This window comes from Aethalodelphis obliquidens, unplaced genomic scaffold (genome assembly GCF_003676395.1).
Source record: "Aethalodelphis obliquidens isolate GAN/ISIS:26980383/991018 unplaced genomic scaffold, ASM367639v1 scaffold58, whole genome shotgun sequence".
In the NCBI taxonomy this organism is placed as follows: Eukaryota; Metazoa; Chordata; class Mammalia; order Artiodactyla; family Delphinidae; genus Aethalodelphis; species Aethalodelphis obliquidens.
Window position 1 is genome coordinate 8,109,713 of NW_020838002.1, and position 25,723 is coordinate 8,135,435.

Consider the following 25,723-nt stretch of genomic DNA (forward strand, 5'->3'; position numbering starts at 1 on the left):
AAAAAAAGAAGGAAATTTTGCCATTTACAACAACATGGATGGACTTGGAGGGCATTATGTTTAGTGAAATAAGTCAGAGAAAGATACTGAATGTTATCATTTATATGTAGAATCTAAAAACTAAACTAGTGAATATAACAAAAAAGAAAAAAAAGATGGAAATAGAGATATGGCAGTGAGAGTGAAGATGGAGAGAACTGGCTGGATTTGAGATGTATTTTGGAGGTAGAACCAGTGGACTTGGTGGAGGAAGAAATGGGAAAAACTCTAGGCTGACTGATAGATTTGACTTCTACAAGTGGATCATTGAATGGTGGAGTCCTTTACTGAGATTGGAAAGAAACATATTTCTGGAGGGAATATGAAAAATTCTGATTCAAGTCATTCTTTGAGAAACACTATCCACAGCCCGAGTACGCATGCTTAAAGCTCTACAAAATAACTAGACAACTCCGACCCTACTGTGGAAAAAGGAATGAAGTTAACATTTATCCAATATGTTTTGTATGCCAGGTGCCATCATACCTATCATCTTATTTAATCTTTATCGTAGTCCTATGATGTTATCTCCGGTTTACAGATGAGGAAACAGAAGCCCAGATGGGTTAAGTGACTCATAAAAGATTGCACAGCTAGTGAGGTGGTAAACTTGATATGCAAGCCTATTTCTTCAGAGACCAAGTTCAAAGCTGTTTCACCACACAACACTGCTGTTAAAAGGTGGGTTCTTTCCTCATAACTTTGGTCACTAAATTTCTTAAATATGACCATGGAAAGAGTGTGGTAAAAAGAATTAAATTAGCTCTTATGTAATTGTTTTCCTTTCTTTTCCAAGCAAGACTTTTGATTAAACAAATTCATGTTTGATATACATCAGTGCTGGTCCTCTTCCAACTGTTGTATGATGTTACACAGGAGAATTTTTTTCATTTCCTCATTCTAACCATTTTCACCATATTATGAAATAAAGAAATTTGAGTTTTAAAAAATTCAGGAATTTCACCATTTCTCTTTTCTGCAGTCTTTGAGGTCAAATATTAAAACTTACCAATGAAGAAACTACAGTTCTGTGTACTTTAGTAAAAGTTCAGATGCACTGTATAACTCTTTACAAGTTTTGCCCAGTGCCTTCTCTGTAGCTGATTTATTTCCCCTTTTCTTGGTTATATTCCTGCAGTCATCACTTTTAGGTCACGTGATTCTGAAATAAGAAACATTTAGGCAGTTTTGCAAAATGTAACAGGATACATTTTGTCCTATTAACCACTAACAGCGATCCAAATGTGATCTATCAAAAACTTAGATAAATGATATCATCTTGGGAGAAAAATACCTCTTGGCTCAATTGGGAAATGTTGAGAAGAACTATGGCAAATTTTTTCTCAAGAAAAAATTGTTGTTTTCCAAACTCACCAGTTTTTGAAATAACTTCACCCAAACAATTTGTTTTAAAAAGTTATCATAAGAATCCGCCTGCCAATGCAGGAGACACGGGTTCGAGCCCTGGTCTGGGAAGATCCCACATGCCGTGGAGCAACTAAGCCCATGCGCCACAACTACTGAGCCCGTGTGCCACAACTACTGAGCCTGTGCTCTAGAGCCCGTGCACTGCAACAAAAGAAGCCACCACAATGAGAAGCCCACGCACTGCCACCGAGAGTAGCCCCCGCTCGCCACAGCTAGAGAAAGCCTGCATGCAGCAATGAAGACCCAACACAGCCATAAATAAATAAACAAATAAATAAAGTTATTTTTTTTTAAAGTTATCAGGACCACCTCATAATCATTAGAATGACTACTATTTAAGAAAATCCAGAAAATAACAAGTAGAGAAGAGGCTGTGGAGAAATTGGAACCCTCATGCCCTGTTGGGAATACAAAATAGTGTGATTGCTATAGAAAAAGAATAGGGCAATTCCTCAAAAAATGAAAACTAGTGTTACCTATGATCAACAATCCCATTTCTGGCTAAATATACAAAAGAATTGACAGCAGGGGCTTGTCAAGATATTTGTACACCCATGTTCACAGGAGCATTACTCACATTAGTCAAGGGGTGGAAGCAACCCAAGTGGCCATCAAGAGATGAATGGATAAACGAAATGTGGTATGTACATACAATGGAATATTACTCAGCCTTAAAAAGGAAGGAAATTCTGCAATATGCTACAACATGGAGGAACCTTGAGGACATTATGTTAAGTGAAATATGCCAGTCACAAAAAGACAGATATTGTATGAGTCCACTTAATATGAAGTACCTAGAGTAATCAAATTCATGGAGACAGAAAGTAGAATGATGGTTGCCAGGGACTGGGGCAGAAAGGAATGAGGAGCTTTTGTTTAATGGATAGAGTTTCAGTTTTGTAAGATGAAAGAAGTTCTGGAAATAGGTGGTAGTGATGGGTGTACCACAATGTGAATAGATTTAATGCCACTGAACTGTACACTTAAAAATAGTTAAGATGGATTAAATAAAAACATGGTTTTAGAAAATAAGTTCAAAATAGATTTGATAAATTTTGGGTGGTGGATAAATAGGGTTTTCCATCTACAGAGTCATCTCCAGAGGTTACAAGGGAGCCTGTAATTTCTGCTAACGTATACTACCTCAATCATTTGAAAACAAACTGTGAAAGTTTATGTGTGTGTAACTGGCCAACTGACATTTTATTAAAACTCCATCCAAAACAAACAAAAATTAAGATAGCATATTTTATATTATGTGTATTTCATCACAATTAAAAACCATTTTTAAAGTTATTTAGTAGGCCTAATAAGACCTTGACAATTTGGGAAGAGAAAAGTTTATTTCATCTGTCTTTTTTTGGGGGGGGGATGGGGGGACATGTCTTGCGGGATCTCAGTTCCCCAGCCAGGGATTGAACCCAGGCCCTCAGCAGTGAAAGCACCAAGTCCTAACCACTGGATCACCAGCAAATTCCCATTGCATCTGTCCTTAAACAAAATTGGAATAAATGGAAATATTTTAGATTTTTAATACTTTTAGAACGTTAGCATTTACTGATCATCTATTCTAAACTTACCCAAACAGAAATACTTCTATCCCTGATAGAAGAGTATTTACTCTCCAGTCATGTTCTTCCAGTGATTGAGAGCTCTCATAACTATGGGAAGCAACCCATTTCAGCTCCTTGATGTCCGCTTTGGTTTGCAACTCAAATTTCTTATGCTTTGCTGCTTTGTCCACCTCTAATCTACAAGAAAATCATTCTGTTGCACTAGAGTCTGTTCTATCCTGATACCACCATTTAAATGACTACACTTTATTTTATTTTTATTTTTTTAAAGAATCTGTCTCATGACAGTCTCCTAGGGGAGATGGGGAGGTGAGTGGGAGATGGCCTCAGAAGCCACTCATCCTCATCTTTGGAAGGATCACAAAGCTAAATGACTACACTTTATTAATGAATGTGCTTTCAGGGTCTGTGTTCTAACTTACATGACATTTTAGCATATGTGTTTTGGTCTTCAGGAAACATAATAGGGTAAAAATGTTATGTTTTTTAAATCCAACAATTACAGACACACGTAGAGTAAAAAAAATGGATCTCTCATTCTTTATCTAGCTCCACATCCCAAAAATGACAATTGTTTGTCATGTGTTTGGAATATTTTCAAGTATAAACAAATCATTCCATTTTTATCACACATATCACACTATTCATATTGTTCTATAGCTTACTTTTCTCATTTTGCAATCTAATCTGTGTTAATTATCCAAACATATTCTATTCATGGGATATTTTGAGGCATTAGTGAAAGCATAGTGTAGGCTACAACAATGCATTGGGAAGGATTTTCATGATACTGCTCTGTCTTACCTCTTCTTTATTCAAAAGTGAAAATTTTCTCACAAAACAAGACTGATTTGAATAATATCTAAACCTGAGCTCTGGTAAAACAAATTTAAAATCTGGCAAATTGCTTTTGAAGAGCTCCTATAGGAAACCATCAAAGTTAATGTGTTTTACTGTATTCTGAATTTCTGGTGTCTTTCTTTTGAGTTGTTTTTTTAAAAAATATTTATTTATTTATTTGGCTGCCTTGGGTCTTAGTTGCAGCATACAGGATCTTCGTTCTGGCGCATGGCTTCTCTCTAGCTGTGGCGCTCAGGCTCTAGAGCACACAGGCTCAGTATTTGCTGTATGTGGGCTTAGTTGTCCCATGACATGTGGGATCTTAGTTCCCCGACCAGGGATCGAACCCAAGACCCCTGCATTAGAAGCCGAATTCTTAACCACCAGGCCACTGGGGAAGTCCCTCTTCTGAGTTCTTGAAACTATTAGCACCAATTCTTGAAAAATCCCTGACCAACAGAGAAATCCTATAGCCTCACTAGTACCCTATTTTCTTCTGAGGATATTAATTGCTTCTTCCTGAGGGATCAGGTAGAGGTCACTTCTTGGCTCCATGTTCTTCCTCTACATTCTCTTTGAAATGGTCATATTTTGCTCCTTAACGTCTACATTCGTATGCAACTGGTATTTATTTTCGGGTCAAGTCAGAGATTCTGCCAGCCTTGGTAGAAACATCTATGACACTCCTGACATATAATGATTCAAATTGTAGGTGGAAACATCATTATGTACTCCAGGAACAAACTCTCAAGGACTGGGGGAGGATCCCCAGAGACTTTACTGTACCAGTAAAGATCTGCACTGTGCTTCCACTTCATCAAGTTTAAGACCCTTATGGGATATAACACCCAGATGTGTGGTTCTGGATTAAATCCTGTTTTTTGTTTGCTTGTTTGTTTTTGTTTTTTACATAAATGTATGTAGGTATTTATTTATTGGCTGTATTGGGTCTTCGTTGCTGCTCAAGGGCTTTCTCTAGTTGTGGTGAGTGGGGGCCAATCTTTGTTGCAGCGCGCAGGCTTCTCATTGCAGTGGCTTCTCTTGTTGCGGAGCACGGGCTCTAGGTGTGTGGGCCTCAGTAGTTGTGGCTTGCGGGCTCAATAGTTGTGGCTCATGGGCTTAGTTGCTCCACGGCATGTGGGATCCTCCCAGACCAGGGATTGAACCCGTGTCCCCTGCATTAGCAGGTGGATTCCCAACCACTGTGCCACCAGGGAAGTCCTTAAATCCTGGTTTTGATAAACCAGCTGTAAAGGCCATTTTGAGGTTGGTAAAATTTGTATATGGGTATTAAATGAGGTGAAGAATTATTGAAATGAATAGGTAGAGGTTAATAAATTGAAGGTCATAAAGCAACATGTATATAATCCCATTTGGTAAAAATGCATATATCTATATATCTTTCCATAGAAAAATATCTCAATGGGATGTACAGGACTTCCCTGGTTGTCCAGTGGTTAAGACTCCACGCTTCCACTGCAGGGGCCGTGGGTTCAATCTCTGGTCAGGGAAGTTCTGCATGCTTGTATGGTGCAGCCAAAAGAAAAACAAAGAATATACACTAAGGTAATCTTTGGTTGTGTTAGTATAACGTTTTTATATTTTCTACAATGCTCATAAACTGATTTTGTATAGTAAAACCTTATTTTTTATTAAAAAATAAAATAACTATAGGTTCTAGAAAAAATATAAATGTGAATTAAGTTCATTATAAAGATAATATTTCAAACCAGTGAGAAAATGTGGAATATTATATTTATGGTATTGTGACATCTGCTAATTACATGGGAAATAAAAAATAAAGAAGAATCCCTGTCACATATCTTATTACAAAATAAATTCTAAATTTATTTTAAATGTCATAAAATGAAACCATAAGAATTCTTTTTTAAAAAAATAGGCTAAATTTATATGTTACCTCATATTTTAAAAGTCTTTTTAAAAAATAAAATCCAGGGGACTTCCCTGGTGGTCCAGTGGGTAAGACTCCACGTTTCCAATGCAGGGGACCCAGGTTTGATTCCTGGTTGGGGAACTAGATCCTGCAGGCATGCCGCAACTAAGAGTTCGCATGCCGCAACTAAGAGTTCGCATGCTGCAACTAAGAGTCCGCATGCCTGGCGAGGATCCCGTGTGCCACAACTAAGACCCGGCACAGCAAAAATAAATAAACAGACAAACAAACAAATAAATAAAATAAAAATAAAATCCAGAGGCTTGGGCCAAGAAGGTGGAGTAGAAAGACCCTGAGCTCACCTCCTCCCTTGGGCACTTCAAAGTTACAAGTATTTACAGAGCAACTACTGGTGAGAAAGACCTGAAGATTGGCAGAAAACATCTTCGACAACTAAAGATATAAAGAAGGCACTACAACAAGGTGGGTAGAGGAGCAGAGATTTGTATAGTCAAGACCCATACCCGTAGGGTGATGACCCACAAATGGGAGGATAATTACAGTTGCAGAGGTTCTCTGCAAGGAGTGAGAGATCCGAGCCACACATCAGGCTCCCCAGCCCAGGGGTCCTGCACTGGGAAGATGAGCCCCAGAACATTTGGCTTTGAAGGCCAGTAGGGCTTACTTTTGGGAGAACCAGAGGGCTGTAGGAAATAGAAATTCCCTTCTTAAAGAACTCACTCAAAGTCTCACATGCTCTGAAACCCAGGACAGAAGCAGTAACTTGAAAGAAGCCCAAGTCAGATCCACCTGCTGATCTTGGAGAGACTCCTATAGACGCAGGAGGCAACTGGAGCTCACCCTGGGGACATAGATGCTGGTGGCAGCCATTCTGGGAGCTCACTCTATCACTGGTGCTGACAAGCCCCATTCTGGGATCTTCCTCTAGCTTATTAGTGCTGTGACCTGGCCCCACCCAACAGCCTGTTGGCACCATAACTGGGACACCTCAGGCCAAGCATCTAGCCAGGTGGGGACCTAGCCACACCCACCAGCAGGCTGGCTGCCATAGGACCCTGTCACTATTTGCAGATGACATGACACTACACATAGAAAATTCTAAAGATGCCACCAAAAAACTATAGAACTCCTCAATAAATTTGGTAAAGTTGCAGGGTACAAAATTAATATACAGAAATGTGTTGTATCTCTATACATTTATAACTAACTATCAGAAAGAGAAATTAGGAAAACAATCCCATTGACAATTGCATCAAAGAGAATAAAATTCCAGGCTTCCCTGGTGACTCAGTGGTTAAGAATCTGCCCCCCAATGCAGGGGACACGGGTTCGAGCCCGTGTGGAAGATCCCACATGCCGCGGAGCAACTAAGCCCATGCACCACAACTACTGAGCCTGTGCTCTAGAGCCCATGAGCCACAGCTACTGAGGCTGCGTGCCACAACTACTGAAGCCCGCACACCTAGAACCTGTGCTCCACAACAAGAGAAGCCACCACAATGAGCAGCTCGTGCACCACAACAAATAGTAGCCTACGTTCACCACAACTAGAGAAAGCCTGCGTGCAGCAACGAAGACCAAATGCTGCCAAAAATAAAGAAAAAGAAAAGAATAAAATTCCTAGAACTAAATCTAACTAAGGAGGTAAAAGACCTGTACTCAACTAACTATAAGACAATGATGAAAGAATTGAAGAAGACACACAAAAAATGTAAAGATATACCCTGCTTATGGATTGGAAGAATTAATATTTTTAAAATGACCATACTACCCAAGGCAATCTACAGATTCAATGCAATCCCTATCAAAATACTAATGACATTTCTCACAAAACCAGAACAAATAATTCTAAAATTTGTATGGAAACACAAAAGATCCCAAATAGCCAAAACAATCTTGAGAAAGAACAAAGCTGGAGGTATCACACTCCCTGATTATGAACTATACTACAAAGCTACAGTAATTAAAACAGTTTGGTATTGGCACAAAAACAGACACATAGGTAAACGGAACAGAGTAGAGAGCCCACTTGAATGAGCAATTAATCTATGACAAAGGAGGCAAGAATATACAGGGGGGAAAAGAAAACCTCTTCAATGAATGGTGTTGGGAAAATTGGACAGCTACATGCAAAAGAATAAAACTAAACTATTTTCTCACACTGTACACAAAAATAGATTTTAAATGGATTAAAGACTTAAATGTAAGATGTGAAACAATAAAAGTTCTGGAAGAAAACATAGGCAGTAGGCTCTTTGACATTGGTCTTAGTGATTTTTTTTTTTTTGGATATGTCTCCTCAAGCAAGGGAAACAAAAGCAAAAATAATCAAATGGGGTGACATCAAACTAAAAAGCTTTTGCACAGCAAACTACAACAAAACAAAAAGGCCACTTTTTAATGGGAGAAGATATCTGCAGATAATATATCTAAGAGGTTAATATCCAAAATATATAAAGAACTCATAAAACTCACATCAAAAAAATAAACAACCTGATTAAAAAATAGGCAGAGGATCTGAAGAGATATTTTTCCAAAGAAGACATACAGATGGCCAACAGATGCATGAGCATCCTTGCTCAACATCACTAATCATCAGGGAAATGCAAAACCACAATGAGATATCACCTCATAACTGTCAGAAGGCTGTTATCAAAAAGGCAACAAATAACAAACATTGGCAACAGATGTGAAGAAAAGAGAACACTCATGCACTGTTGGGTGGGAATGAAAATTTGTGCATCCACTATGGGAAACAGTATGGAGATTCCTCAAAAAATTAAAAATAGAACTACCATATAATCCAATAATTTCACTCCTGGATATTTATGTGAAGAAAATGAAAACACTAATTAGAACAGATATATGCACCCCATGTTCATTGTGCATTATTTACAATAGCCATGTTGTGGAAGCAACCTAAGTACCCATCAATAGATGAATGGATAAAGGTGTGTAGCACATATATACAATGGAATATTATTCAGCCATGAAAAAAGAATGAAGTCTTGCCATTTGTGACAACATGAATGGACCTAGAGGGTGTTATGCTAAGAGAAATAAGTCAGACAAATACTATATGAGTTCACTTATATGTGAAATCTAAAAAGTAAAACAAATGAACAAACATAAAACAGAAATAGAGTCATAGATACATAGAATAAACAGGTGGTTGCCAGTGGCAGGGGAGGGGAGGAAAGAAATATGTGAGGAAGATTAAAGGTACAAATTTCTAGTTGCAAAATAAATGAGTCATGGGTATGAAATGTACAGTGTTGAGAATATAGTTTATAACTATGTAATATCTTTGTATGGTGACAGATTGTAACTAGACTTATTGTGGTAATAATTGTGAAATATATAGAAACATGAAATCACCATGTGTAACAGGAATTAACATAGTGTTGTAGGTCAATTATACTTCAAAAACAAACAAACTCATATAAAAGGAAATCAGGGCTTCACTCGTGGCGCAGTGGTTAACAATCCGCCTGTCAATGCAGGGGACAACTAAGCCCGTGCACCACAACTACTGAGCCTGCGTGCCACAACTACTGAAGCCCATGCACCTAGAGCCCACGCTCCGCACCAAGAGAAGCCACCACAACAAAGAGTAGCTTCCGCTTACCGCAACAAGAGAAAACCCCACGCGCGGCAACAAAGACCCAATACAGCCAAAAATAAAATAAATAAATAAGAAAAAAAATGGAGATCAGATTTGTGGTTACCTGAGATGGCGAGGGTTCGGGGGAATTGCATGAAGGTGGTCAAATGGTACAAACTTCCAGTTATAAGATAAATAAGTACTAGGGATGTAATGTACCACATGATAAACACAACTAACACTGCTATATGTTATCTATAAAAGTTGTTAAGAGTGTAAATCCTAAGAGTTCTCATCACACGGAAATTTTTTCTTCTATTTTTAAAAATTTGTATCTATGTGAGATGACGAATGTTCACCAAACTTACTGTGATAATCATTTCATGATGTATATAAGTCAAATCATTGCTGTATACCTTAAACATATATAGTGCTGTATGTAAATTATACTTCAATAAAACTGGAAGAAAATAAATAAAATCAAAAAGCAAAGAAGAACATTGATACTTTTGACTATATAAAAATCAAACCTTCTGGAATTGTATGATACATGAATTATATCCCAATGAAGTATTAAAAATTTAAATTTCCTTTGTGTCCAAAAATACCCTCAAGTCAAACTGTGAAAAATATTTGCAGCACATATGGTAGTTAAAGGATTAAGTTCTTTAGTGTACACAGAGCTCATACAAATGGTGAAAAAATAATCCAAAAGAAATAGCAGCAAATGATATAAATAGACAAGTTAGAGAAAATCAAAAAACTTTGAAAGTAAATTTTTTGTTTTAAACAAAAAGTTTTGAAGGTATTTGATCTTTAGAATTTATCCATGCTGCTTTTCATCCCCAGAGCCTCCAATCCTACTTGATCTTTTAATTGCCTGATATCTCTGCCATTTTACTCTCTGCTTAGTTTAATTAATTGGAACCTGAGTTAATGAGATGCCAGTGTGACTTTGAGCCCCATCAGAATTTGCCACTTCTTGAGGAGAAGAACTGTTTCATATCACTGAACTCTGACAAGCTGCTTCACAAGTGTGTGCCATTATTCTCAGAAAATCTGAGAGAAATGTGGCTGGGTCGCTGCAAACTGCTGAGAAAGCTCTAAGCACAATATCCAACGGATATTGTTACAAAATTATCTTCAAAATAATAGGCATCAGTACTATCAGCCTTGGAGTGACATTTTTCCTTAAAAGCGCACATTCAATTTCCTTTATTTATTTATTTAATTTTTTGGGGGGGCTGCATCACGCAGCTTGCAGGATCTTATTTCCCCAGCCAGGGATCGAAACTGTAGCCCCTGCATTGACGCTTGACTGTAATAAGAACCATTGTAATCTGAAGTAATTTTTTAAAAAGTGCTTCACGGAGGAGTTGAGAAGTACATTACCACCCCACCCCCCCACCCCACCCCCGCTGCACGCAGCTTGCAGGATCTTAGTTCTCAGCCTTCGGCCGTGAAAACACGGAGTCTTAACCACTGGACCACCAGGGAATTCCCTCAATTTCCTTAATTTAATACACATATGTGGAGTGTCTAATGTGTATAAAACTCTGTGGTTGGACCCTACCCTCAGGAAAATCATATTTTATTTATTTATTTATTTAGGTTTCTGTATCTTTAATATTTTTTAATTGAAGTGTAGTTGATTTACAAAGTTGTGCTAATTTCTGCTGTATAGCAAAGTGACTCAGTTATACACATATATACATTCTTTTTTATATTCTTTTCCATTATGGTTCATCCCGGGATATTAGATATAGTTCCCTGTGCTATACAGTAGGACCTTGTTGTTTAAGGAAAATCATCTTTTAGAGAGAAAGACTCAGAATAAGAGCTTAATGGTCCAAGGACAGTTTCTAACTTGGCATCTTATATTCAGTTACTACCCTGTTATTAATCCACAAACTATAGTAAAAATTGCTACATAATAACTGATACTTATATAGTAGAGTATTCCTTCAGTCAAAATTAAGTGTCTTCTACACACCAGGCACTGTCCTAGACATTGGGGATTTGATAAGGAATAAGGTGCAGTTCTTACTCTCAAGGGATTGGAGAGGAATTATAATTTATAAGGCATTTTTATATACGTTGTCTTCCTTGATTCTCACAGAAGTCCTGTGAGGTAATCATGAAGAGACGGAGGCTCAGAGAGTGCCAAGAGTTGCCCAAGGTCGATGATCAAATAAATCACAGAGTATTCACACAGAGGTGTTCAAAGGCAAAGCTCATGAGATATACAAGAAGGATTTAGTATCTGAATTTGGAGAGAATCTGGAGATCTGACTTCGTTCTCTGTATTTCCTGTCTTGTTATGGTAGGCGAAAGGAAAATTTTTATTCTTAGCTGGTAGTGCATTTGTATTTAATATTTTGGAGAACCAGCAGTGTTCTGGCTGTTTACCTCTTTAGACAACAATCTTTGAAAGGTCTTCAATGATAGCATAAACGCTCCAAAGTGCTCTCGTTGGAATTGTTGGTGTCATAAAACAAAGGTAAATTCTGTCCAGTGGAGTAGAGATTTCTTACATTTTTCTTTTTGTCTGCAATGTGTAGCGAAGGCATATATTTCACTTTCCCTTGGGGTTACAGCCACACACAAGAAACAGCTTTTATTGCCTTGAGCTTCTGGAGTACAGGAAATTCATCTCATTCACCTCTGCTATTTACCTCTTTCCCAACTCGGCAAAACGCATAGGAGGTAAATGATAGATCTTCGTTAAAACGTCAAGTTGAAAAGAGTTAGGAAAGAGAAACTGAACTATGGAAACTCTCATTTTGGGTAGACAACAACAACAACAACATACTTCAGGGTTAATATTTCAGATAATTTAGTTAATCCCATATTTGCAATTAAAAAAATTAGGTAAGGGATCTATGAATTTCTTTCCGTATTTATTGAAGATAAAATGGCTTCCTGTGTGTTAATAAGAGCATTCTGGTTTGGGTTTTGTTTTGTTTTGGTCTTTGAAAAACTCGTCAAGAAGGAAAGGGCTTTGACTGCAGGAAGAGGAGGTATAGAGGTTGAGCAGTGTCGTCAACATGACTCTGTTTATACTGGCCCAAGGCTTGTCTGATGTTGGCCAACCCAGTAAGTTGGAACCAGAAATAAATCTTCCTGTGGAGACTTCACTCAGTAATAACTATACTTGCCCTTTGACATAAGCACAGAGAGGGAGACAAGGGGCCACTAGTTTCCTGAGGACTCTAATCCTGAAACCGAGCAGAGGTCTCAAGTGTTGCTGGTTCAGTTTCCCCAAAACAATCAGAGGCCAAGAACCAAATGGCTCATTTGTTGCTTGAAGAAAGTATGAGATACAGTAGCCAACTTTCTTCATTAAGTATGTGCAGATATTTGAGTGCAGTATTTGACAAATATTGGAGCGCTCACATGTAAAGGTTCTAGTGTACCATAGTGAAAAAAGACAGGCAAGGTCTCTGTTCTGAAAATCCATTCTAAAATTTTAATCCACCTGTGTGCATGTTGACTGAATCATCATTGTCTAATTTCTGTCTCTAAGCACCCTTTTGTCTTTTACTAACTCACCATGGAAAAGAACAATCTGAGAGCAGAAAACATGAATAGTATCTGATTCTAGCTGATTAAATGGATTAGTATCCCTTTCCTTACTTGGAAAAGTGATCACTCTCCTTTCTACTGCCTGGAAAGAATGAACACCAAGTGCTGCAAGTAAAAGCTATATACATGCAACATTAAAGAGTTTTGTTTCTGTGCTTTTCCATTTCTACGATGTGTCCTCAATTGCATTTTGGAAATATAAATTCCTTCAACTGTGATTTCTACATTGTATATACCGGTGTGATATCGAGTAGGTAGTTGGCAAACGTTCTGTAAAGAACTAGTCAGTAAATATTTTAGGCTTTGCAGGCTATAGGGTCTCTGTCATGACTACTCAGCTCTGCTGTTACAATGCAAAAGCAACCAGAGAGCCTACCTAGATGGATAAGTAGGATTGTGTTCCAATTTAAATTTATTTATGAACACTGAAATTTGCATTTTATGTAATTTTCCCATTTCACAAAATATTCTTCTCCTTTTGATTTTTTCAACCATCTAAAAATGTAGAAACCATTCTTAGCTTGTGGGCTAGCCAAAAAAAAAAAAAAAAAAAAAACCCAAGAAAACCCCCAGAAAACCCAAGCAATATTTAGCCCATGAGTCATACTTTGCTAATCCCTGACATAAAGGACTAGTTAGTTCAGTTAATTAGGACCTGGTGATGAGGCCAAGTCTGTGGATTTAATCCTCATGTGAATGAGCAAACCAGCTTTGCACTGGTGAACCTGTAGCAATCTCAAATTCCACCCTCAGTTCTGGCTGCTGACTTGAAGATGTGGGCACCGGGACAAGCCAGCAAAAGATGCCATTTCCTCATGCTTTCATGTCTAGTGTGGCTTGCTGATGATTATTCACACTTTTCCTGTCACTTGAAAGTTTTTGAATTCCCCTTTTTCAGAGTAGGTGACACAAATTGTAGTGTGCACTTATCTTACCCCCTTATTAAGGCAATAAAGACAGAAATCCATGGGGTTTTGCTGTTGTCATGTAGGAAAACTGGCTCATAAGCATTTTGGATAATTTTCTGAGAAAGCCCAACAGCTGTGTTGTGCATATTTAATACTAATCTTGAACTTTTTATTGACCAGGATCATTTCATTCTGTGAATGCCCTAAGCAATTCCCTTAATTTTGCTCTTGCAGTAGGAAATAAGAGGAGTACTGCTGTTTCTTGTTTAGGTCATTTTTGAACAGTTTTGTAAGACTCAGAGTTCTATTTGCCTTAACTAAGCATTGCAGATAGCTTTGCCCTATTTTCTTACGAGACAGCGTTAGCTTTCCTGACCTAGATTCTCATGCCTCTTTCACACCTCTTAATTCTCTGTTTTTGAAATGGCTTTGTAGTTGAGGTGAAGCAACTGGCCATGGGGGATTTGTGAAGCATTTAGAGCCCTTGGAGGAGACGTAAACAAAGCCACTCTTTGTCAGTTATAATTGTAAACTGGCTTAAATTCCTCCAGTAGAAATGATTTTTTTGATTACAGGTGTAAGTAGGTTCAAGGCGATTACAGAAAAGTTTTCACATGGAATAGTTCCTAAACTTTACGTTACTATTTTGAGGTTTGAAGGATTGACTCCTGCCGGGTTCTCTGTGTGATCAATTATACCAGAAAGTTTGTGCAAAAAATCTGGAACCATGCTTGATACTCTCTTTTTCTTCTACCCCAATCCCATGAAAGAACCCTGTCAAATCTACTTTCAAAATGTATGCAAAATCAGATCCCTTCTGACTTTTTCCTGTATTGCCGCAACTCTGAGCCAAGCCAAACCATCCCTCTCCTGCATTACTGCAAAAGCTTTCCCTGCTTCTTCCCTGCTCTGCTTCTTCCATTGCTCTTCTTCAGTCTTTTCTCAACAGAGCAGCCAAAGCGGTCCAGTTAAAAACTTAAGTCAGGGGCTTCCCTGGTGGTGCAGTGGTTGAGAGTCCGCCTGCCGATGCGGGAGACGCGGGTTTGTGCCCCGGTCCGGGAGGATCCCACGTGCCGCGGAGCGGGGGGACCCGTGAGCCATGGCCGCTGAGCCTGCGCGTCCAGAGCCTGTGCTCCGCGACGGGAGAGGCCACAGCAGTGAGAGGCCCGCGCACCGCAAGCAAACAAACAAAAACTCACTCACAAAGTCTCACAAGCTCTGAGACCCAGGGCAGAAACAGTAACTTGAAAGAAGCCCAATTCAGGCCCACCTGCTGATCTTGGAGCCTCCTATAGAGGCAGGAGGCAACTGGAGCTCAACCTGGGGACATAGATGCTGGTGGCAACCATTTTGGGAGCTCATTCTACCACGGTGCTGACAAGCCCCATTTTGGAGTCTTCCTCTAGCTTATTAGTGCTGTGACCTGGCCCCACCCACCAGCCTGTTGGCACCATAACTGGGACACCTCAGGCCAAGCATCTAGCCAGGTGGGGACCTAGCCACACCCACCAGCGGGCCGACTGCCTTAGGACTCCTTGAGTGTCCTGCTGCCCCGGGACCCAGCCTGATCCACCAGAGACTCCAGGAGCTGGCTTTGCCCTCCAGCGGCCAGCAATAGCTCTGGGAACACCTGGGCCCCAGCCCTGCCCACCAGCAGATGGACAACAGCCCCAGGACCACCTCAGCCCCACAGCCTGCCATGTCAGAACCCAGGCCACCAGCAAGCCAGCATCAGCCCTAGGACCCCCTGGGCCCTGACCACACCTACCAGTTGGCCAATGCCAGCTCTGGGACATTTTGGACCCCTCAGCCAGTGACCCTGGAATCCAGCCCAACCCACCAGCAGGCAGATACAGCTTCAGGACACCCCATACCCCACATCCAGCCATGTCAAGAATTGGCCCTGCCTACCAGCAGGTCAATACTAGCTCTAGGACCTCCAGGGCTCTGCAGCCAAAGACCCTGGGATCTGGCCCCACCCACCAGCAGCTGGCAGCCTCTGCACAAGGCAGGGCCTGGCAAGCAACTGGACTGGGGGCAGCCACACCTATCAGACTGCCACATTCTATGAGGTCGGCATCACCCTGTTACCCAAACTAGACACAGATATCACACACACACACAAAAATTACAGGCCAGTATCACTGATGAACAAAGATGCAAAAATCCTCAACAAAATATTAGCAAGACAAATTCAACAGTACATTAGAAGGATCCCACACCATGATCAAATGAGATTTATTCCCGGGATGCAAGGATGATTCAATATGTGAAAATCAATCAATGTAATACACAACATTAACAACTGAAGAATAAAAGATCATGTCAATAGATGCAGAAACAAGCTTTTGACAAAGTTCAACTTCCATTTATGATAAAAACTCTCCACAAATGTGGGTATAGAGTTAACATACATCAACATAATAAAGGCCATATGTGACAAGCCCACAGCTAATATCATACTCAGTGGTGAAAAGCTGAAAAAACATTCTCTCTAAGATCAGGAATAAGATAAGTATGTCCACTTTTATTTAACATGCTATTGGCAGTCCTAGCCACAGCAATCAGACAAGAAAAAGAAATAAAAGAAATCCAAATTTCAAAGGACAAAGTAACACTGTCACTGTTTGCAGATGATGTAATACTATACATAGAAAATCCTAAAGATGTCACCAAACAACTACTAGAACTCATCAATTGGTAAAGCTCAGAATACAAAATTAATATAGACAAATCTGTTGTGTTCCTATGCACTAACAACAAGCTATCAGAAAGAGAAATTAAGAAAACAATCCCATTGACAATTGCATCAAAAAGAATAAAATACCTAGGAATAAATCTAACTAAGGAGGTAAAAGACTTGTACTCAAAAAACTGTAAGACACTGATGAAAGAAATTGAAGAAAACACATACACAAAAATGAAAAGTTATACGCTGCTCATGGATTGGAAGAATTAATATTGTTAAAATGACCATACTACCCAAGACAATCTACAGATTCAGTGAAATTCTTATCAAAATACCAATGACATTTTCACAGAACCAGAACAAATAATTCTAAAATTTTTATGGAAACACAAAAGATCCCAAATAACCAAAACAATCTTGAGAAAGAACAAAGCTGGAGTATCACATGCCCTGATTACAAACTATATTACAAAGCTACGGTAATTAAAACAGTATGGTATTGGCACAAAAACAGACACATAGATCAATGAAACAGAATAGAGAGCTCAGAAATAAACCCACACTTAAACAGACAATTAATATATGACAAAGGAGGCAAGAATTGGGAAAAGATGGGGAAAAGACAGCCTCTTCAATAAATGTTGTTGGGAAAACGTGACAGCTACCTGCAAAAGAATCAAACTGAACTTTCTCTCACATCATGTATAAAAATAAATTTGAAAAGGATTAAATCCTTAAATGCAAGACCCGAAACCATAAAACTTCTAGAAGAAAAGATAGGCAGTATGCTCTCTGACATCAGTCTTAGGAAAAAAATTTTGGATATGCCTCCTTAAGCAAGGGAAACAAAAGCAACAATAATCAAATGGGATGACATCAAACTAAAAAGCTTTTGCACGGCAAAGGAAACTATCAACAAAACAAAAATGCTACCTACTGAATGTGAGAAGATATTTGCAAATTATATAAGGGGTTAAGATCCAAAATATACAAAGAACTCACACAACTCAATATCAAAAAAATAAACAACCTGATTAAAAAATGGGCAGAGAGGGCTTCCCTGGTGGCGCAGTGGTTGAGGGTCCGCTTGCCAATTCAGGGGACACGGGTTCGTGCCCCGGTCCGGCAAGATCCCACATGCTGCGGAGCGGCTGGGCCTGTGAGCCATGGCTGCCGAGCCTGCGCGTCCGGAGCCTGTGCTCCGCAACGGGAGAGGCCACAACAGTGAGAGGCCCTCATACCGCAAAAAAAAAAAAAAAGGGCAGAGGATCTGAAGAGTTATTTTTCTAAAGAAGACATACAGACAGCCAACAGATGCATGAGCTTCTTTGCTCAACGTCACTAATCGTCAGGGAAATGCAAATCAAAACCACAATGAGACATGACCTCATACCTGTCAGAATGGCTATTATCAAAAAGACAACAAATAATAAGTGTTGGCAACAGATGTGAAGAAAAGAGGACCCTCACGCACTGTTGGTGGGAATGAAAATTTATGCATCCACTATGGAAAACAGTATGGAGATTCCTCAAAAAATTAAAAATATGGGAATTCCCTGGTGGTCCATGGGTTGGGGCTTGGTGCTTTCACTGCTGGGGCCTGGGTTCAATCTCTGGTCAGGGAACTAAGATCCCGCAAGCCATGCATTGAGGCCAAAAATAAAAAAATAAAAATAAATAAAAAATAGAACTACCAACCAAGCAAAGAGGAGATTGGTTCAAGATGGCAGAGTAGATGGAGGTGTGATCACTCCCTCTTACAAGAGCACCGGAATCACAACTGCTGAACAATCATCGACAGGAAGACACTGGAACTCACAAAAAAGATACCCCACATGTAAAGACAAAGGAGAAGCCGCAGTGAGATGGTAGGAGGGGCACAATCACAATAAAAATCAAACCCCATAACTGCTGGGCGAGTGACTCACAAACTGGAGAACACGTATACCACAGAAGTCCACCCACTGAAGTGAAGGTTCTGAGCCCCACGTCAGGCTTCCCAACCTAGGGGTCCGGCAATGGGAGGAAGAATTCCTAGAGAATCAGACTTTGAAGGCTAGCAGGATTTGATTGCAGGACTTTGACAGGACTGGGGGAAACAGAGACTTCACTCTTGGAGGGCACACAAAAAGTAGTGTGTGCATCAGGAACCACGGGAAGGAGCAGTGACCCCATAGGAGACTGTACTAGACCTATCTGCTAGTGTTGGAGGGTCTCCTGCACAGGTGGGGGGTGGCTGTGGCTCACCATGGGGACAAGGACACTGGCAGCAGAAGTTCTGGGAAGTACTCCTTGATGTGAGCCCTCTCAGAGTCCACCATTAACCCCACCAAAGAGCCGGGTAGGCTCCAGTGCTGGGTCACCTCAGGCCAAATAACCAACAGGGAGGGAACCCAGCCCCACCCATCAGCAGACAAGTAGGTTAAAGTTTTACTGAGCTCTACCCACCAGAGCAACAGCCAGCTCTACCCACCACCAGTCCCTCCCATCAGGAAACTTGCACAAGCCTCTTAGATAGCCTCATCCATCAGAGGGCAGACAGCAGAAGCAAGAAGAACTACAATCCTGCAGCCTGTGGAACAAAAACCACATTCACAGAAAGACAAGATGAAAAGGCAGAGGGCTACGTACCAGATGAAGGAACATGATAAAACCCCAGAAAAACAACTAAATGGAGATAGGCAACCTTCCAGAAAAAGAATTCAGAATAATGATAGTGAAGATGATCCAGGACCTCGGAAAAAGAATGGAGGCAAAGATTGAGAAGATGCAAGAAATGTTTAACAAAGATCTAGAAGAATTAAAGAACAAACAGAGATGAACAATAAAATAACTGAAATGAAAAATACACTAGAAGGAATCAATAGCAGAATAACTGAGGCAGAAGAACGCATAAGTGAACTGGAAGACAGAATGGTGGAATTCACTGCCATGGAACAGAAAAAGAAACAAGAATGAAAAGAAATGAAGACAGCCTAAGAGACCTCTGGGACAACATTAAACACAAAAACATTCGCATTATAGGGGTCCCAGAAGGAGAGAGAGAGAGAAAGGACCCGAGAAAATATTTGAAGAGATAATAGTCGAAAACTTCCCTAACATGGGAAAGGAAATAGCCACCCAAGTCCAGGAATCACAGAGAGTTCCAGGCAGGATAAACCCAATGAGAAACATGCCGAGACACATAGTAATCAAATTGACAAAAATTAAAGACAAAGAAAAATGATTGAAAGCAACAAGGGAAAAACAACAAATAACATACAAGGGAACTCCCATAAGGTTAACAGCTGATTTCTCAGTAGAAACTCTACAAGCCAGAAGGGAGTGGCATGATATATTTAAAGTGATGAAAGGGAAGAACCTACAACCATGATTACTCTACCCAGCAAGGATCTCATTCAGATTCCACAGAGAAATCAAAAGCTTTACAGACAAGCAAAAGCTAAGAGAATTCAGGACCACCAAACCAGCTCTACAACAAATGCTAAAGGAACTTCTCTAAGTGAGAAACACAAGAGAAGAAAAGGACCTACAAAAACAAACCCATAACAATTAGAGAAAATGGTAATAGGAACATACATATTGATAATTACCTTAAATGTGAATGGATTAAACGCTCCAACCAAAAGACACAGCCTCGCTGAATAGATACAAAAACAAGACCCATATATATGCTGTCTACAAGAGACCCACTTCAGACCTAGGGACACATACAGACTGAAAGTGAGGGGATGGAAAAAGATACAGGATCATATCAGTCCCCAGAGGATCTGGGAGCTTTAAGCAAATCATTCAAGTCATGTAGGTGGTAATGGGCAGGAGTGAATTTTGTACCCAGGTTGTGTAATTTCAAATTCTGTGTTCCTATCCACTCTGCTACGTTGCCATACTGTTCATACTTTTTGACCCTAGAATCTGACTCCTAGAAAGGAAACCTAAGGAAACACTTAACTGTAGAAAAACACTATGTTGCAGTGTTAGAAAAGGGAAAAATTGACACAATGTTATTGTCTAACAATAGAAGAATGGCTGTAGTATGTTGCAACTATGTTATGGAATATCATAGAGACATTAAAAAAGATAATAGAGACTCTAGGAATATGAAAAAATTTTCAGATAAAATACTCAGTGAAAAAAGCAGAATATGCATGGTCATATTCATCAGTTGCCACAGCATAAAAATATGTATGTATAGGAAATACAGTTGAAAGTATTTGTGGATTGTGGTTGTTCAATTGGACTGGCTAAAATTTTTTCCCTCAAGACTGTTCTTAGTTTTAAAACAATTATCTGAAATGAACAATTTTATCACATAATCCCCTTCTCAAAACACTGGCCCCAGTCTAATTTCTTTCTTACCTGTACCTCTTCTGCTCAGAACAGCTCCCTGTTTCCACTTGCTTCTGTAGAGCTCTGTAGCACGAGCTCTTGCCACTCAGGTCCACGTGCACAAGATTGGCCCAAAAAGAAACTGCACATTTCCAAAAAAAAAAAAAGAAAAGAAAAGAAAAGAAACTGCACATGTCTAGAAGTCACTTCACCATTTCTTCTATCTCTGTTGTGATCAGTAGTGTTGAGCTGCATATTTTATTGAAGAATTTGTTCTTTTACTTTTCCCACAAAAAAGGGTCTTCCTCCCGTCCCTGTTATAACAATATTCCTTTGAGCATAGCTGTCACCTTTATACACCTGTATACAGCTGTTGGCCACAGGGCTTCTCAACCTCAGCATTATTGATAGGTCAGCTCAGATAATTCTTTGTTGTATGTGTCCTGTGCATTGTAGGATGCTTAGCAGAATCCCTGCCCTCTTCATACTAGATGTCAGTAGCATCACCCCCCAAAAGTGTGACAACCAAAGACATCTCCAGATATTGCCAAATGTTCCCTGGGGCTGGGGGCCAAAATCACTCCTGATTGAGAACCACCGGACAACTGGAGGGATGTTGGTGGCATAGTGAGAACCTGTAGCTGACTGGTTATGCCCTTATTTAGCCACAAGAGGTCTCCCTAGACCCCATTATGGTTCTATTCTGGAACACACAGGGCTATGGCCACTACCAAGTAGGTTAATTGTCATGACTTGGTGGGTGACGACAGCAAGAGGTTTATGAACAAAAGCATTTGATCAATCTTCTGTGCGGAAGAATTCCAAATAAACCACGTAGATATGCCACTCTAAAGGAGGGGAGCTTAATTCCCATAGTGTAGTTTGTACATGCTAATTTGCTGCCAAAGAAAGGGGAGTGTGGAGTAACTGCAGTGGAGAAACCTGACAAACACGACCTCAGCCAGGTGACAGAGGTCAACAACAATGAATCATAATGATAGTATGTACCTTTGACATGGGTGATGAAAATGGCACTTTACGCCTGTGATCCTCCTCCCCAAACCTCATGACCCCAGTCTAATCATGAGAAAAACATCAGACAAATTCCAATAGAGGGGCATCCTACAAATACCTGACCAGGACTGCCCAAAACTGTCAAGGTCATTAAAAATAAGGGAAGTCTGAGAAACTGTTGTAGCCAAGAGGAGCTCGGAGACATGACAACTAAAGATAAGGTGGTACCTGAATGAGATTCTGGAATAGAAAAAGGGCACTAGGTAAAAATTAAGGAAACCTGAATAACTATAAACTTTAATTAATAATAAAGTGTCAACATGGGTTCATTAATTATAACAAATGTACCATACAAATAAAAATTTTTAATAATAGGGTAAACTGTGTGCAGGGGAAGGATTATATGGGAACTCTGTCCTCTGCTTCATTTTTCTGTAAATCTAAAACTGCTCTAAAAATTAGGTCTATTAATTTTTTTAAAAGCACCTGGGGACTCCCCTGGCGATCCAGTGGGTCCAGTGGTTAAGGCTCTGCACTTCCACTGTAGGGGGCACGGGTTCAATCCCTGGTCAGGGAATTAAGATCCCACATACAATGTGGTATGGCCAAAAAAATTTTTTTAAAAAGCACCTGATCAAGCCCTGCCTTGGTAAAATAAACAAAGAAAAATTTTAAATGGTGGATTTGCTAGAATTCTGATTTCCGATTTAAAAGGAATCATTTGATGACTGTAGTGAGAAATGCCACTATCAAGTACCAATCAAGCCCCTCATTTTCTGCAGAGTATCAGGTAAGAAAGCCAAAGATTGATACTGCAGAGAACTTTGAATAAAGGAGGTCAACTACTTTAAATAATTCTTTTTTTAAAAAATTATTTATTTATTTATTTTTGGCTGCGTTGGGTCTTTGTTGCTGCGCACGGGCTCTCAGAGTTGCAGCAAGCAGGGGCTATTCTTTGCTGCGGTGTGTGGACTTCTCATTGCGGTGGCTTCTCTTGCTGTGGAGCGTGGGCTCTAGGCACGTGGGCTTCAGTAGTTGTGGCATGTGGGCTCAGTAGTTGTGGCTCACGGGCTCTAGAGTGCAGGCTCAGTAGTTGTGGCTCACGGGCTTAGTTGCTCCATGGCATGTGGGATCTTCCCGGACCAGGGTTTGAACCCGTGTCCCCTGCATTGGCAGGAGGATTCTTAACCACTGCGCCACCGGGGAAGTCCCGACTTTAAATAATTCTTGGAAATTATTTCTATCCTCACAAGTAGGTAAATGTGTCATGATCATATAATGAGAATATCAACAATTATATCTCACTGATACCCCCTTTGAAGGTGGTATTCCAGGACAATATCCAATAGAGGAAAATTGAGTCTCAGAGAGATTATATATCTGCCCAATATCATAAAACTAATACGTGAGAAAACTAAAACTCAAATTTTTACATCTGATTTTACAACTTTGCTTTTAACTCCTGTGCAATATTTCCTCCCTATATGTGACAGCTGAGGTTATGCATGTCACTGTAGAGTATATATTACGTAATTTAAAAAGTGCTAAACAGAGGCTTCCCTGGTGGCGCAGTGGTTAAGAATCCTCCTGCCAATGCAGGGGACACGGTTCTAAGCCCTGGTCTGGGAAGATCCCACACGCTGCAGAGCAACTAAGCCCGTGCGCCACAGCTACTGAGCCTGCATGCCACAACTACTGAAGCCTGTGTGCCTAGAGCCCCTGCTCTGCAACAAAGAAGCCACCACAATTAGAAGGCCGCGCACCGCAATGACGAATAGTCCCCGCTCGCCACAACTAGAGAAAGCCTGAGTGCAGCAACGAAGACCCAATGCAGCCAAAAAAAAAAAAAAAAGTGCTGAACAAAAACCAGAAGTCTGTGTCCTCAGTTGGCTCAGGATACCAATTTCCTTACCAGAAAATTGTGGATAATAATACCTGTCCTGTTTACCTCACTGGGTTATTTTGAGTCAAAGGAAAGAATATATGAGAAAATGTCTTGGAACCTGTGGAGTGTGGCATTGTATCATTAACACATGTTTACTTGTGCAGCGTTTTGCAAATATCTCTGTGAGCTAATTGCAAAATGGAATTTGTGGAGATGATGGAGGGAGCTTTAGACTAGAAGCTTTTTTTCTAGCTTTAGCTTAGAAAAGAATTGTATCAGCCTCAAATCCTCCCTTGGAGGATAAGATCCCAAGTCTGTGGTCTTCACCACTGACTGCACTTATCACCTGGGGGGCTTTTAAAGGCATCCACGCCCAGGTTCCACCCCAGACTAATTAAATCACAATTGCTAGGAGTTCAGCACAGGCATTGCTATGTTTGAAAAGCTCTCCAGGTGACTCTAATATGCAACGAAGGCTGAGAACGCAGGCAGTCCTAATTGATCTAAAGTCAGCCCAGTTCCATGGGGCCCACCCTACCATTCCTGCATAGGCCGCTCTTCACTCCTAGAAATTGCTGGAGTTGGAATATTGCCATCAGGCAGCGAGGCAAAAATAAAAGTCTGGTCAGCCAAGCTGCTGAGACAGCTGATGATATTGTCATTTGACTAAAGGAAATGGATCTATGTCAGTTTTATTCAAAGAAGGAAGAGTCCGGGAGGGAGAATGCTTCGGAGGCCGGCTGTGCAATCATCTTGCAGTCTGCTGCAGCAGCAGGCCAGGAGAGCAGAGAGGCAGTTTGGAGCCTATGTAAACTCAGCTCTGCGGGTCAGTTTATCTTGGCTATTGTGTTGTCTGAAGAGCCTTTGTTGGGAGCCTGGGCCTTGGTGCCTGGCAGACCAAAGCAACAATCAGCTTTCAAGTTAGTGAATTAACACTGTTCAAAAACTGAGAGCACAGAAGAAAAAGCTGTTGGGCAAGAAGAGCATTAGATGTGCTACAGAATGAATACAATTCAGAGCTAGAAACTCCCTTCTTTTAGAAACAAGGCCCAGGTTCCTATATGTATCACTTTTCAGGGTCTTCGGTAAAAGAATTTAGGTTATAGCACTGCCAGGAGAGAGTACTGAGATGAATCATCTGGGGAAACTGAGGGTCCCTGTCTTCTAGGGTCTGGGCATCACTCTGACCAATCCAGGAATTCATTTTGTCATAACACTTAGAGGTGAGCAGCCTCTCGGGGTTGGACCCACATTAACCAAGCTCACGAGAGTCCAATATTGGAATAATGCAATGACCAGGCATTGGCACTGTATGGTACGTTCTCAAACATCTGTAAGAAAGACAACATGTGGAGCCACATCAGAACCATAAATTATACTTGAAAATCAAGCATATAATTAAGGGGACTTCCCTGGTGGTTCGGTGGTTAAGACTCCGCACTTCCAATGCAGGGGGAGTGGGTTTGATCCCTGGTCAGGGAACTAAGACCCCACATGATGCTTGGTGTGGCCAAAAAATAAAAAAATAAAAAGAATATAATTGAGAAATGAGTTAGGTGATCTTACAAGACAGTATCATCAAGCTACAGTAGCTGGATTCATTCAGCCTCTCTGTAGGGGTGACCCATTAGCAGAATAAAATATCCCAGATTCTGGCTGGGCACCTTCTGTCTGAATCACATTGGAGAGTCACTGACGAATTCTTGCTCTTCAGGGGTCATTTTTTCAAACCAGGGGTCTCCAAACATTGCTGGTTATACGTTCCTAACAGCAACAACAACAACAAAAATACATCCATTTTTTCAAATCATCTGTGGATAATTTTGAATTTTTTTGGTATCTTCTTGTCAGATCCGACAAGAAGGTTATTGCTTTTTACTGAGTAATGTGGCCGACAGCTTATATTAAGGGTA

General features: G+C 40.3%; 1 long non-coding RNA gene across 1 annotated transcript in view; it reads right to left on the bottom strand.

The window, feature by feature from the left end:
* LOC113609723 (uncharacterized) overlaps positions 1-25,723 on the bottom strand; it is a 60,886-nt gene that overhangs the window by 21,393 nt on the left and 13,770 nt on the right. Inside the window, exons 2-3 of the long non-coding RNA XR_003428775.1 lie at positions 20,942-21,053; positions 1,049-1,201 (exon numbers count right to left, since the gene is read on the bottom strand). This is a non-coding gene — a long non-coding RNA (uncharacterized LOC113609723). The remainder of the gene's footprint in view (positions 1-1,048; positions 1,202-20,941; positions 21,054-25,723) is intronic.